The sequence below is a fragment of the Phocoena sinus genome, chromosome 6, assembly GCF_008692025.1.
Source record: "Phocoena sinus isolate mPhoSin1 chromosome 6, mPhoSin1.pri, whole genome shotgun sequence".
Lineage (NCBI taxonomy): Eukaryota > Metazoa > Chordata > Mammalia > Artiodactyla > Phocoenidae > Phocoena > Phocoena sinus.
Genome location: NC_045768.1, coordinates 100,829,099 through 100,843,552, shown reverse-complemented (window position 1 = coordinate 100,843,552; position 14,454 = coordinate 100,829,099). Strand labels below are relative to the sequence as shown.

General features: G+C 43.1%; 1 long non-coding RNA gene across 1 annotated transcript; it reads right to left on the bottom strand.

Moving 5' to 3' along the window:
* Window positions 1-811: 811 nt before the first annotated feature.
* Window positions 812-13,244, bottom strand: LOC116756121. Its single transcript, XR_004350535.1, has 3 exons — window positions 12,935-13,244; window positions 8,773-8,887; window positions 812-848 (listed from the first exon to the last, which is right to left on the bottom strand). It is a non-coding gene; the product is annotated as an uncharacterized LOC116756121 (long non-coding RNA).
* Between the last annotated feature and the right edge of the window lie 1,210 nt (window positions 13,245-14,454).

Genomic DNA, 14,454 nt, shown 5'->3' with positions numbered 1-14,454 from the left:
CCTTTCTGGTTTTCTCAGGAACCCTCATCTCTGCCATCTTTTTAAAATGCACCTTTTTGAAGGAGGGTAAAGGAATTTAGAAATTGACTTATCAAGGATAAATAAAAAACCTAAGTGTCTTTTCTGTAAAAATTCAGCCATCTAGACAAGTGAGTTTGATTTGTTCCATCTGCCAGAAACCTAATTTGAATCCAACCTCTTTTTATAAATTGATGGGCTTCACATGGCTGTACCTGACTCAGTGCTGAAATTCTGAAATGACAACGATGACATCTCTGTATGTTTGTGTCCTTGTATGTGTCTCTGTCTTTGGATAACATTGCTGAGGTTGATTTGTGGATGAGCTCTATTTAACTGGCTTAAAGAAAAGTAAGCACTTACAAACCAAACTATTCTAAATACAAGAGAAACTGAGCTAAATGAGCTCCAGGATCACGTGAACTGGGAAATATTCAGTATTAATTAAGACCTGGTATTAACGTTCGTTTGTTGATCTAAATAATATAGACATGCTGTCAGAGTCATCAACATTAAGTATAATACTTTTATTGTGCCTAGGTTTAATATAAGCTAAATAAAATCTTGTTATATCTGTTGCAAATTTCTCAGCAAGGAAATAACTTGATGTGAAGAAACTTTTTTTTTTTGCAGTACGCGGGCCTCTCACTGTTGTGGCCTCTCCCGTTGCGGAGCACAGGCTCCAGACGCGCAGACTCAGCGGCCATGGCTCACGGGCCCAGCTGCTCCACGGCAGGTGGGATCTTCCTGGATCGGGGCACGAACCCGTGTCCCCTGCATCGGCAGGCGGACTCTCAACCACTGAGCCACCAAGGAAGCCCGTGAAGAAACTTTTAAGGAAAGAAAATGCAAATGAGATAAGAGCTTTGGGTGAACTTTTTAAAATACTTATCTTTTAGGAAGGTCTATCTAAAATTAACCTCTCCAGATAACTGACCACTTGAAAGTCAGAATTGTGCTAAAATAAGTGACAGAAGGTTTATGGAAAGTGGACCCTGAAAAATGGAGTTCTGTACGTGGTCAGGACTAAGTTTAAAATAAGTTTAATTGAGTAAATAAATTTTAAAAGTAAGCTGGTGGACAATTTGAATTTCACTTTTCTCTCTGTTAAGAAGACAAGGTTTCTTAAGATTTTGGACTGCCTTTGATACCGGATTTTAAGTTTTTCTACCTTTTAAGAGATCTGTTCTGTACTGGCCTTTGAAATCTTTTATTGTTACTTTGGCTAAATGAATAACTACTGTTTCACAGTGACATGTGATCCTTTCTAACTGTTTTAAACCCTTTTCTTATTTTTTTGACAAAACTTCCCAAATCAAATTATAATGAAGTTCCTTTGACCTCTAGCTAACTTTGGGGTGCTTCAAAGGGCCCCTGAAACACCCCAAAGAGAGATATTAACTAATTAGGTTGACTTGGCATGTTGAATTACACGGGAAGTCTTGTCAAATAAGCAATAAATCTTCTTAGGTTATATTGTATGCCGAATGATACAGGTATTCTACAGATTAGACGGAGCTCCTAAAATCTGGTATGGCCTGGTAAAATGTTACCAGTCAGAATTCTCTTTATTATCTGAAAGTGTGCATGTCACCGCAGTAACGGCGTTGCTTTGTCAATTGTACTGTAATCAGATTTGAACGTGCCTTAAGGCTTCCGCCATTGTACACAGTTATGGTTCCACTCTGATGCCTTTGCAAAAATGCTTCCTCTTCAAGAAGATTTATAGAAGGGACCTTTGCATAAATACAAGTTGCTGGTTTTCAAACCATAAAGGTGCACCGGGTAAGAACTTGAAGAATTCTAATGGGAAACTTGATGGCTTCATAAAGCTGTTAACAAAAATGATTAGTTGCACATGACTGGGTAAACTGGTGACTATGGTTATAATTTTTATGGTTTCTATCTGAAAAATGACTGTTTTAAATCTGTGTTTTCCACGTGTAAGCAAATCCCTCCCCTTAAACTAATTATGACTTACAGTAATTTCTTAAATTATACCCTTGTAAGCAGAATCGAAACATTTATCTTTTTCTCTCTACCTGGTTGATCCTGCCAGTAGCATATACTTGTCTCAAAGATTAAGCCATGCATGTCTAAGTACGCACTGCTGGTACACTGAAACAGCGGATGGCTCACTAAATCAGTTATGGTACCTCTGGTCGCTCGCTATTGCAATCGGATTACAAGTAGTGATACTGATCATTGTTCTTTGTTTCCAGATTGTTTGCTCTTTGTGTCTCCCTGCTGCACTGTGTCTTTGTTAACGTTACTAGCTGCATTACTTATATCCTGTCTATTTTATAAGATTGGTGTCTCTTACAGTACCCAGTATGTAACCAGGCCTCCAACAGTACTTCTATGGCTAAACATCTTGAGGAAACAGACCACATTTATAACATGAAATAACTGTAATACTGTGATTCTAGGTATGGGAGGAAGCAACAAGGGAAAATGTCTCCTGGATCATAATTAGATAGAGGATCCAGAGGATCTTTAATTATCAATAGGGCCTAATCCAAAACTAGCACCTGGAGTGGCATATCAAGAATTCTCCCCTGACCTGGGATGAGCCTCCCAGCGCTGTGGGACAAAATTTGATCCTGAAATGTCTCCCAAATGTTGGTCAAAATCCTGACCAAGAGGAGAGGATCTGAGAAATAGAATATTTCCTGACACATCAGTCATCAGCGCCTGCAGCCCTCCAACGTGAGCCGGTGAGCCCTGACGAAACTCAGGATATGAGAATATAGGATACAGGCCCCGGATAGCTGAGGTACATATCAAATGAATGATTTCACTGAGCCCAGACTCTTGCATCTTCCCATACATAGAAAAGTGCTAAATTCCTTAACTTGAGATGCTGCCTCTCAGGCGTGAAGCCCTCAAAATTCCCATCAAATAGATCATAACTCTCAACTTTTAGGCTGAGAATATTTTTTTAAGGCTACAGGTGTAAAGGAGACACTTCCCAGAGAGGAACAACAACAAAAAAACAACGTTTGGAACACTGGCACCCATGGTGGACACTCCCGGAAAGGTCCATCTGACGAAGCAATTAGAAGGGCCGTCACCCCTTTTTCCACAAGACTGTGGAATGGACATTGACAGTAGGGAATTGTACCAGGGAAGAGCCAAATCTGACTACGCGTTGGATCTGTTTCTTTTACTTTAACCTTTGCCTTCAGCTGCTTTTGTTCACTAAAAGGATACTGTCTGTACATAATGGCCTGCCTCGGGGAACCCTGTCCCTCTGTCTGAATGTTAAACCAAAGTGCCTTTGTTCAGGGAAACATATGGACTCTGTCCACCTGTGGATGGCTACAATTAAGAAGAAATTAACACATCTCCTCCCCGAGGCTGGCCATTCCAGAGGCTATTTGCAAAACTTATGGCCTTCTTATTTTACCTCCTTATCTCCTCCCCATCTCTGCTATAAAAGAAACTGGCATCCAAACCCTGATAAGATGGTTATTTTGAGACTTTACTCCACCATCTTCTCGGTCTGCTGGCTTTCCGAATAAAGTCCTATTCCTTGTCTCAACACCTCATCTCCGATTTATGGCCTGTCCTGCGGCAAGTAGAGCAAGCTTGGACTTGGTAACATCTTTACTCAGGACACGGTGTCACAAAATGGGACATTGTTTTCTGTTTGTTTTGTTTTTGTTTTGGGCCACGCCATGTGGCTTGTGGGATCTTAGTTCCTCGACCAGAGATCGAACCCGCGCTCCCTGCAGTGGAAGCTCGGAGTCCTAACCAATGCACTACCAGGGAATTCCCATGGGAAACTGTTACCTTGCAGTCATGGCCCTCACCTTTGTGAGACAGAGGTAGTAGTGTAGCAGGATTGAGAACATTGTAAAGTTTAAGATAAAGATTAGGTGGTGAAAGCAGGATTTCATAGGAAGTTAATCTAGTGATACTTGCAGTGAAATGTTGTCAATTCAGTGTTAAGAAGACTGTGGACAATGTGTGGAGTTTGCAAATAAACGTCATTTTCTAGAGTCAAATCTGCCAAGGCTTCCACTAAATTTGCAGTTGTGGCTGTAACCTGAAGACAACTGAGATAGGCAAAAGCAACTGAATCAAGTTGCATGCTATAACAGGCAACAGGCCTATGTTTACTACCATGCTCGCACAGTTCTGCCCGGCCTGATTATGCCTTTCATGCACAAATAAAGTAAAAGGTTTTGAATAACCTAAAGTTAATCTATTAGGTAGAGATCTCTTTTCTAACTTAAAAGGGCTAATATATTTTGCCTCCAGTGGAGATCTCACCTTAAAGTTTCCAGATCAACCTGAACCTGATCATTTGGGTAACCCTAAGGCAGGCAGCTCTTGCAGTGCTTGTTTTAGCCTTATAAAAGCCTGCTTATGTTTATCTTCCCAAGCAAAGGATTCAGGAACTACATCTTTAATAAGTTCACAGAGTGGAAGAGGTAACAGAAGAATTTGGAACCCAGAGCTTGCAATAACCAGCTAAACCTAGAAATCCACAATGCTAGCACTTAGTTGTGAGTCTAGGAAGTTCCTGAATCAGCCTAATTCTCTCTGGAGATAGCTGAATTCCTTCAGTACTTAGATTACGTCCTAGGTAATGAACAGTGTCTAGAGATCATTGTAATTTTTCCTTTGTGTTCTTTCTCAGCTAACTGTTGCAGCAAATAAATGGAATCTTTTATAAATGCCTTATGGAATCTTTACAGTAGCGGAGTACAGCAGGAGGTTATCTCCATATGGTAAAATGGTTGATTTCTCAGGGAACTAGAGGGTACTTAAATCTTGGTGAAGTACTTGGGAGAAAAAAGAAGGGGTCCCAGTGAACCCTTGAGGCATAAAAGTGCAGGTATACTGTTGACTGTTCCAAGTAAAGGCATATACATATTGGCTGTAGGGTCTCCGGGATGCTGAAGAAAGGTGAACAAAGGTCTCCAACAGTAAACCATTTCAAGTCAGTTGAAGCTTGTGACAGAAGGGTGGCTAGGTTTGGAACAACAGGAAAACAGGGAAAAACTATTTTTATTAACAGCTCCAAAGTCCTGGACAAATCGCCATCCTGCCAGGTTTCCAACCAGGCAAGATTGGCATGCTGCAGGGACGAGTACAGGAATGATTACCTCCCTGGCAATTAAGTCTTCTACAATAGGTACGAGACTTTGTATGACCGCAGGCTTTAATAGTTGCTGAGGAAACCTAGGGAGAGGTTTAGCTACATCTATCTGAATCTTTACACGTTTGCATTTTTTTATTCTTCTGATGTTAACACTGTCAGAAGTAGCCCCCAAATTTGCAGGCATCTCCATCCAATTAGGGAACTTTTGTTGAACTTCCTCTTTTATGTCCAGGACAGATTTTAAGGAACATAAATGATCAGGTTCAGGTTGATCAGGAAATTTTAAGGTGAGATCTCCACTGGAGGCAAAATGCACTGGCCCTTTTAAGTTAGAAAAGAGATCTCTGCCGAATAGATTAACTGGGGCTATATTGCATAGCGAAAAGGAATCTTGGTGGAGATAAAAATTCTCTCTGAACTGTATTAGGTACTCCCACTATGGAAACATCCTCTGTACTTAGAGGGACCTGTTGTTCTTTGAGGGTGGGATTTAGAGTAGAAAGCACAGCTCTGGTTAGGGCTAGGGCTAGGGTGTTAAAGGTTAGGTGATTCTGTTTACAGTTAGGGTTAGGGTTTAATGTAGATTTCAAAGTGAAATATGAGAGTGGGGTTAAAAGTAGAAAGCACAGCTCCAGTATCAACTAAAAATTGGCAGTTTTTCATTATATTTTCCTCTGGGCTGTTTAAGGTTATTGCTGGTAATAGTTTACCAGAGAACCCCTGGAGTTCTGCCAACTAAGGGAGAGGGTCATGGGGGGCCCTCCCTTTGAGACAGGTATGACAGCATTTGTGAAGAGTTTGCATAGGACCTTTGAGGACACCTTTTTTTCCAGTGTCCTCACTGATTACAAATGAAACATCAACTTTGGGTCATCAAATTGATCATGGACCCCTAGGAGGTTGTAATGGGGGAGGCCCAGGTGTTATTTTGTGTCTCTTGCCTTAGAGCTGTTGTAACTGTAAGGCTTTGAGCTTGGTGGATTTCTGTTTGTGATCTTGCTCCAGGGTCCTTTCAAAATGCTCAGCTATAGTCACCAGTTCAATCAGGCCTACAGCCTCCCACCCTCTTTTCTGCGCTTTTATCAATCCACTAATCTCAGAAGACAATCCATTTACAAAGAGGGCAGTTAAAGCAGGCTGAGTGGGCTTTTTATTCCTTGGAACACCAACTGCTCTAAAAAGAGAGCTTCCAAACGGGCTCTAAAGTCTTCCACAGTTTCACCCCTCTTTTGTTTGTATGAGTGAATAATAGAGCAATCACTATTAGGCCAATTACTAATAGACCAAGTGTGAGCAGGGAAGATTTTAGGAATAGCTTATAAAAGGTCACTTGTTATTCTGCAAGCCTTTTCAGGTTGAGGATCTTGAAGATCATCCTAGGGATTATGTCATTTTGCTTCCCGCATCCATTCTGGGGCTTCCCCCAGTCCTACCAACACGTGTACAAGCGGATAAAGATCTAGCAGTTTGGGGACATGCGCCCTGACAGTGACTCTAAATTCTTCAATAACTGTTGGAGGTTCCTCCCTAGGTTGAGAGAATTCTTGGACTATAGCTCTCAGCTCAGTCTTTGACCAAGGGGTAAAGGACACCTGAGGGGGCTCACCTGCAACCTCAGGTAGTTTTACTTTAAACGGCAATTGTTAAATATTCTCTTTGGAATAGAAAAGTATTTCAGACAGAAAATGAGTAAAACAAGAGTACTCGGGTGAAAAAGGAAAGGGGGGGACAGGAGGAGTTAAACCTGCAGTCACATCCGTCCTATGGTCTTTTGTTTCAGGTACCTTTTGTCTCTTTAATTTTTCATTAGCTTTTTGTTCTAAGTCTCTAAACGAAGCTATTTTGGAATCTTGAAACCTTCTGTAAACTTTTACATACCAATTAAAGCAGGCATCTCATTCTCCCTGTCCAATTTGTGAACCCTTGCTCTCTGGTGTTTTCCTTAAATGAACAATCTTGTCTAACTGGAACATGCCCCACAATGACCACTGTAATTCCGGATCAATATTAGTATAATTTTGCCATCTTTCTAAATATCTACAACCTCCAGGACCATAGTTCTTAAATATAAAATAAGCAGGTGTGCCAGAAGCTGGCATTCTCAACTCTTTGGCGATAAAGGATCTCATCTCCTTAGCTAGCCTTTGTCAACCCAAAAGAACACACAAAAAAACTGCGCCTTAGCATATCAGCAGTAACAAAGAGATGTTACTATGTCCTGGACAAAAGAAGGCCTGGTATGCACCACCACCAATTACCAGGGATCCTTGGACTGAGGAAAAAGATCCAACCAGCAAATCCCAAGGTATGGGGACTGCAAACTGATTCCAGACAAAATGGAGAACTATAGCCGCCACCAACAGTTGCAAGCATGGAAACTGGGGGCTGATTCCAAACAGATGGGCAAGTGCAGACTACACTGTCAGCAATGCCCAATGTGGAATCCAGGGAACAAAATTAGGGGCTAGGGTTTACCACTCAAAAATATACTGGCAATAACCAAGAGATGTTACTGTGTCCTGGGAATTTCCATCTGAAAGGCTAGGGCTTTGGCCTCAGGGAGAATCCTCTACCAGCCCAAACTGTCCTGCCCTGTAAAGGAAAGCCAATTAGATTGGGAGCACAAACGCAAAGAGAATGGAGCTCAAACCAAGAGGAGCTTACCAACAACCTTCAGGAAGGGCAAGAAAGACAGGGAACTCAAAGGAGTTGTGGGCACCACACCTGTTTCTCCTTGTCCCAAATGTTATCAGAAATTTGCTTCAGATCCCATCACTGCCACCAATATATTTATCTTTTTCTTTTTAAAAAGATAAGCATTTCATCATAAAATCATCCTGTTAGCAGTAGCAATCATGAGAGTGGATTTTAGAAAAGTGCACATACATATTTTTATACAGAACATTTCTGGAGGCATACATATTAAACTCTTAGTGGCCACCTCTGCATGCCACCAATGTATTAAAAAACAAAATTTAACTGAGTAAATTTGAAGATTTACTTTGAATTTTGAATAAATTGGCTTTATTAAACGATTCATGAATCAGGCAGCATCTCATCTGATAGAAAGGGAGATATGCCAACGGGTTACACAATGTGGAAGGCTTTTTTTTTTGGCCATGCCACATGGCATGTGGAAATCTTAGTTCCCCGACCAGGGATCGAACCCATGCCCCGTGCACTGGAAGCGCGGAGTCTTAGCTGCTGGACCACCAGGGAAGTCCCAGAAGGCTTTTATAGTAAGGAGGGTGGGACAAAGAGAAGTCATCATCAAGGGAAAAAAATGAAAGTTCACTGGAGAAAAGGAAAACTTCAGGTGACAATGGTGTCTCATTGGCTAAACTGCGGAATTTTCTATTAGCTATTTCTATTTTCTATTTCTTGTTGCTGGCCAGGAAGGAAGTCTTCCCTCCTCCAGCTGGGGTAGTAAGGTGGTTGCCCTTCCTCTTTGGGGTCAGTAAATGACCTCTTCCTGTTGGGGTAATTGATGATGAGTGACACGGCATGAGAGCTGCCTCTACGGTGGGGGGGGGGGGCCTTCCAGACTCCAATTCTAGTTGAGGTTTCCTTTTGTTAACATTCACAGCATGTTTTACTGGCAGGAGGATTCACAATGAGGGAGAAAAGGCCACAAGACTCACCAGAAAGAAGGCTCAGAAATTCTTGGGTGGGTCCAAGGGAGGCACAAGGTGGCTGTGGGGTCAGCTGGTGGCTACAATCATCACATGGTTCCCTCTGATGGGTTTGCAGCTCGACCTGGAATAGTGAATAAAAGGGTCAGTTCATCCTATCAGAGAAACATGAAACTGAGATAAGCTTCCCACTGCTAGAAGCATCTTGAGCCTTCAGAAAAGAACAGAGAACATGTCTAAAGGGTTTGGCAACATCAGAGCCATATCTCCTCAGAGTGGGACTCCCCAGGCTCTCCAGGTCTCAGTCCCCGACTCTCCCTCAGTGACAAAGCCTCCCCACCTCTGTCCTTGTCAGCTCAGTGATCCCTAGAGGTCCTGCCTATCCCTGAGGACTTAGGTTTCCATGGAGACAGGTTGGTTGAGACCTAGTGATACAGTTGACCAGCCTGAAACGCAACAGTTCCCACCACCCTGGGGCGGCTGGGCTCAGGGACACATGGCTCTGGACCCCACGTGGAGGGTGTCCTTGCACGTCAGCTGTGCCACAGAAGAGCCAGTAACGCCTGTAGCTGTCCAACAGATTCTCAGGGGGTTTTCCTGGGAGAGCCCTTGGTCATCTGACCTCCTACCCAGGAAGCCCCATGTCTTTCTGACTGCTGCCTGTCACGCCAACAACACACCTGTGAAGGTTCTGCTCTGCATGGCCATCTGTCCACCAGGCCCCCCCTTCTAGGGACCCAGATGCTAGGACCACACAAATGCTGAAGGAGTGTCCACCTGCCTAAGGTACAGACACCCCTGTATCCATCTGCATGATTTCTACTGGGAATCAACAACATTTATGGGGATTCTCTGGCCCTAAAGAACAGGATAGGAACAATGCAATGATTCACAATTACCAGGGTCAATGCACATATACAAGGGCCCATAGCCCCAGATGCCCCACTCACAATTCACATGAGTGTCCCATACGTAACCACCGATGCCCAAATATTCTTGCTTCATACGTACATACATCCAAACACGCACATCAGTGGTACGCTGGTAAGTGCTTGATAAGAAGCTCTCCGAGAAAGGTGGGAAAGACTTCACTTATGGTATCTACATGGTATAAATATTCCCAGCATGACCAATTTCAAGCTACCCACCTGACATCACTAAACACAGAGCTGGGAAGAGATATGCACCATTGACTATCCCAAGATAGTATGAACCAGTTCCAGCACATCCCATACCTTTTCCTATGAATAAGTGCACAGAATCCACTTACACCCCAAGTAGAACCCTCAACTCCCACCACAGATATATAACCAAAAGGATACCACATATACATATGTGTTTGTACACACACACACACACACACACACACACATATATATATATCCTGCACACACACGGACATTTCTACCCACACCCTGAATAAATACACAAACAGACCACCTCTTACTACCTACATTTTTACAGACAAAACCTTACTCACCCCGAATATTCACATTCCACTCTCACAACTATATATACACACACAACATGGGCCTGAAAACAAACATGTGCAACCGATATGCCATCCAGATGTACACACTGAGTACCTAAACACACAGGCTCACCAAGTACACAACTGTCTCATGTGCAATCCCAAAAAAGACCCAGATGCAATCCCACAGCCCTAGAATACATATACTCCAGGATTCCTGCACACACACGTAACCTACACAGTCTACTGGTTCCCAAACACACAAACTAAACTCTCACATCCCGCAGAATACATACCCCAAAAGCCCCAGGAACTCAAAAACACACACAGACACAAATAACCTATACTTAGCAAATACAGCTGACCCTTGAACAACGTGGGGGTTAGGGCCAACCCTCCATGCAGTGGCTCTGTGTCCATGGATCCTGTAGTAGTCCTGTAGTATTTACTGAAAAAGAAATCCACTATAAGTAGACCCGTGTGGTTCAAACCCGTGTTGTTCAAGGGTCAACTGTACATACAAGTCCACCTCACTAATACTGACAACACACATACAAGCAACACCACTAAATTCTTCAGGTATTACATTTCAAAATAGACACATAGAGGACTCTAAGCCTCCGGATATACGCACAAATCACAAATACACACACCCACAAACTCCTCATGAGTATACACCCCAAATGCTCAGACACACTCAAAACAGAAAAACACCGACAACTTCTGCAGTCTTACTAATACACATACACAATTCTCACACACCTATGGACACACACATGCAAATATTCCTAACCCCTGAACATATGGATCCCCTCCCAAACACTACATATTATGCTACCTCTCCAGAATACAAGCTCCCCACCACTACCCCAACATTTAAACTGTATATGTGTGTGTGTGTGTATATATATATATATATATTTCTACCCTTACCCTGAATATATAGACAGACCAGCTCTTACGCCTACCAAACACATGTATAAACACCCTAGCATTCTCCAAAGAAATACACTTTGAATACTCCTAACAACTCCATACCTTATGAACAAACTTTGATAATGCATGCACCTGATGATGGACACACACACGGATTAGAATACACAAGTAAGAAACATGGAAATATCTCCAGCAAACCATTTATGAAACAACTTCCATATATCAACTTATCCCTAGCTATCAGGAGCCAGCTCACACATATACAAGTACTAACAAATACCGGTATCACATATTTCTAATACATATAAATGCAATTGTCCATCTTCCCTGTAGAAACATAGAACCCCACCTCTCTATCAGATACACATATACTCACTTCCCAAAATACATAAGCCTAAGAGGCTCCTACTGAAAATGACAAATGCACAGCCTCAGCAAATATTCCTCCAAGTGGCCATGCCCCTTGAATACACACACACTCATTTAACACACAACTCTCCACAAGTCCCAAAGAGCACCACAATTACCCAGTACACTACAAATATGCAATAATATCACCCTATAGCCCTTTCTTCCAAATACACATACAGTACCACACTACTGGCATATACATAACCCCACATTCCCAACCTCTCACACAGAATTAACTCTGCCATCTTGCAGGATACAGAATCATACAAACACAACATACCTACATATACAACACCCACCAGTCCCATAAAATAGTCACAGACTTGCCCTCTGCACATCCAAATATACATAGACAGCTCCTGAAAATGCACACACACAAACACCCCATAACCATACAACATGCCCTGAATACACAAATGATCAGCCTACATTCCCCAAATACACAAAATAAACAGACTGGACACCCAAAGTAATACACACCACTACTTTTCCTGACATTGCCCTTATGCATACGCAGATAATCCTTCCCAATCCACCATTCGACACACACAAATCCCCAAATTCATGGGAGAAAAGAACACATGTAAACATATTCCCCAAACACCAAATTACAAACACCTAACCACCAACTCCTTGAGTATGCCTGCGTCACATCCCAACACCCTCCAAATACAACACTCACTCTTACACACTCACAAAAACACAGGCATGACCTCCCTTCAAAGACAAATATCCACAGACAAAACCAACCCGCACATTTGACTACACATCAGATTCCCACCAACCAATTAAATATGTACAGACCCCATCTATGCTTGCAAATCAGTCATGATTTGACATCAGACAACAAATACGTTTATGACCACATTCAGCAAAGCTGCTCCCATCACTGACAAAAGAATGCAGTTTGAACATAAGTGTTGATTGACGTTTTTATGATAAGAAGGAAGGCACTAGTGAAACTCTGAGTGTGTTCCTTCGATCTTCACTCATTTTCCAATCACCTGAGCTACACCTTTGGAACCAGATTGAGGGTTTTCAACTCGCAAGAACTTCCCTCTAGCTTTTGTACTCTTCACAACGCGCAGACTAGCACGGCACCTGTTTAATAGCTCGCACACACTATTCACCCCCCACTGTAGGCCCCGCAGCCACTGAACCCTTCATGCAGCCGGCTCCCCAGCGGTGCCAATAACCCTGGGGTAAACACCTCAAGGGAATCGAGCTCTATGGGGGCGTGAATCCACATTGTGGCGAGTCTCCTTACACGGACAAGGGTACAAATAACCCACAGGGTGAACAACAGCGCAGAGCGGTGACACCTGAGGGGTGAAAAGTCCCCGTACCTCTTACCTCAGAATTCCTATAACTGACTCTAGAGGCCGCCATGACAGGCCCCTCCGCCGCCGGATGGATGGCCGTTGGGGCCCCACCGTCGGCGCTCGCGCATGCGCTCCTGTCTTCCGGAGCAAACTGCCCCAACAGACGCTGGGGGCCGTTGGAGGACGGCGGTCCGCGTGCCCGAGAGCCCCGCCCCAGTGGGCGCGCGCAGGCGTGCGCAGGCGTCTAGGCGCGGGGCGCGCGGGCATCTGCTCCAGGCAGTGTCTGCAGGAGAGGAGAAAAATGGAGGGTCGGGCACGCTGCGCAACTTGACTGGCGACGCTCCTGGCCGAGAACTTTCGTGACGGTCTCTTCTTAAAACCAGCTCTTGTGAGATGTGCACTCGTGATTTTTATATTGAACACGTGAAACCCATGCACTTATCTACAAAGAGTTCTGGAGAGCTCTGCTGTAAGCACAGTAGCCTCGAATTGGGGCAAGTGCTTTCATGCCCTTCGGACTGCAGTTCCTTGGTTCTTGTTTATGCCTTTCAAAAAGCAGTAGGTCCTTTTTCCTAGCAAGTCTGAAGTTTCCGTTAAAGAACAATTCTAGCAAAGAATTTCAGACCTGGGAAACACTCTTAAGATACTGTCTCCTGACTCCGTTCCTAGAGTTTTTCCAACGCATTTACTCTACTAGAATATTTTTTCCCAGTGTATTTAAGACATGGAGGTTGTTCAATAAATGTTGATTTACAGGTGTTTCCTTTGTACGGGCTTGGGTTTTTTAAAATAATTTTGAGAAAGAGTTGACAATCTGGGCCAATTTCAACACAGCAGGTAGTATGGGAACAATTTTACTTTCCCTCCCTCCTTTTTAAATAATATCTTGCAGAATTTCGGTTGGCAATAAAAACAACAACAACAACAACAAAAATAGTAGCGGGATCAACTTACTGACCTGACTTTGTAATACTTCCCAAAGAAACTTCAATCATCAGATCCGCTTTCTGGTCAGTTGCAAGATTAGAGCATTTCCTTCATTATAAAAGCTCCAGTACTGAGCGATATTCACAAATTGTTTATTTTTTTCAGTCCCCAGCAGGAGTTTCTTTAGATATGAAGTTCACCATGATGTTGCTTGAAATATTCTCACCTTATCTTCTCATCTTCTTCTGAGTCAGTTTTTCCTGACAAGGGGCAAGGAACTTCTTAAGCACCAACAGGAGTCTTTTTCACACTGTGGAACAGCCCTTCTAAACCTCTGTTTCCTTCCCCAACACCCCACAATCAGTAGGAGTTCTGCTGCTATAGCAGTCAGTGAATCTCGTCTCCCAAGAGACTTGGTTGCCATCTTCTGAGGTTTTCAGCTTTCATCTCCCTTGACAAGTTTCCTAACAGTCCACTCCTCTATGAAAATAGATTGCCTTCATTTTTAGTTGCATGACGTATCTCTGGGAAGATTTTAATGAAAGAGATAACACTAGTTTCCTCCGGGAAAAAGGATTGGGTTGACAGGGGAAAGAGGTGGGAGGAGGACTCGCCACTGCATAT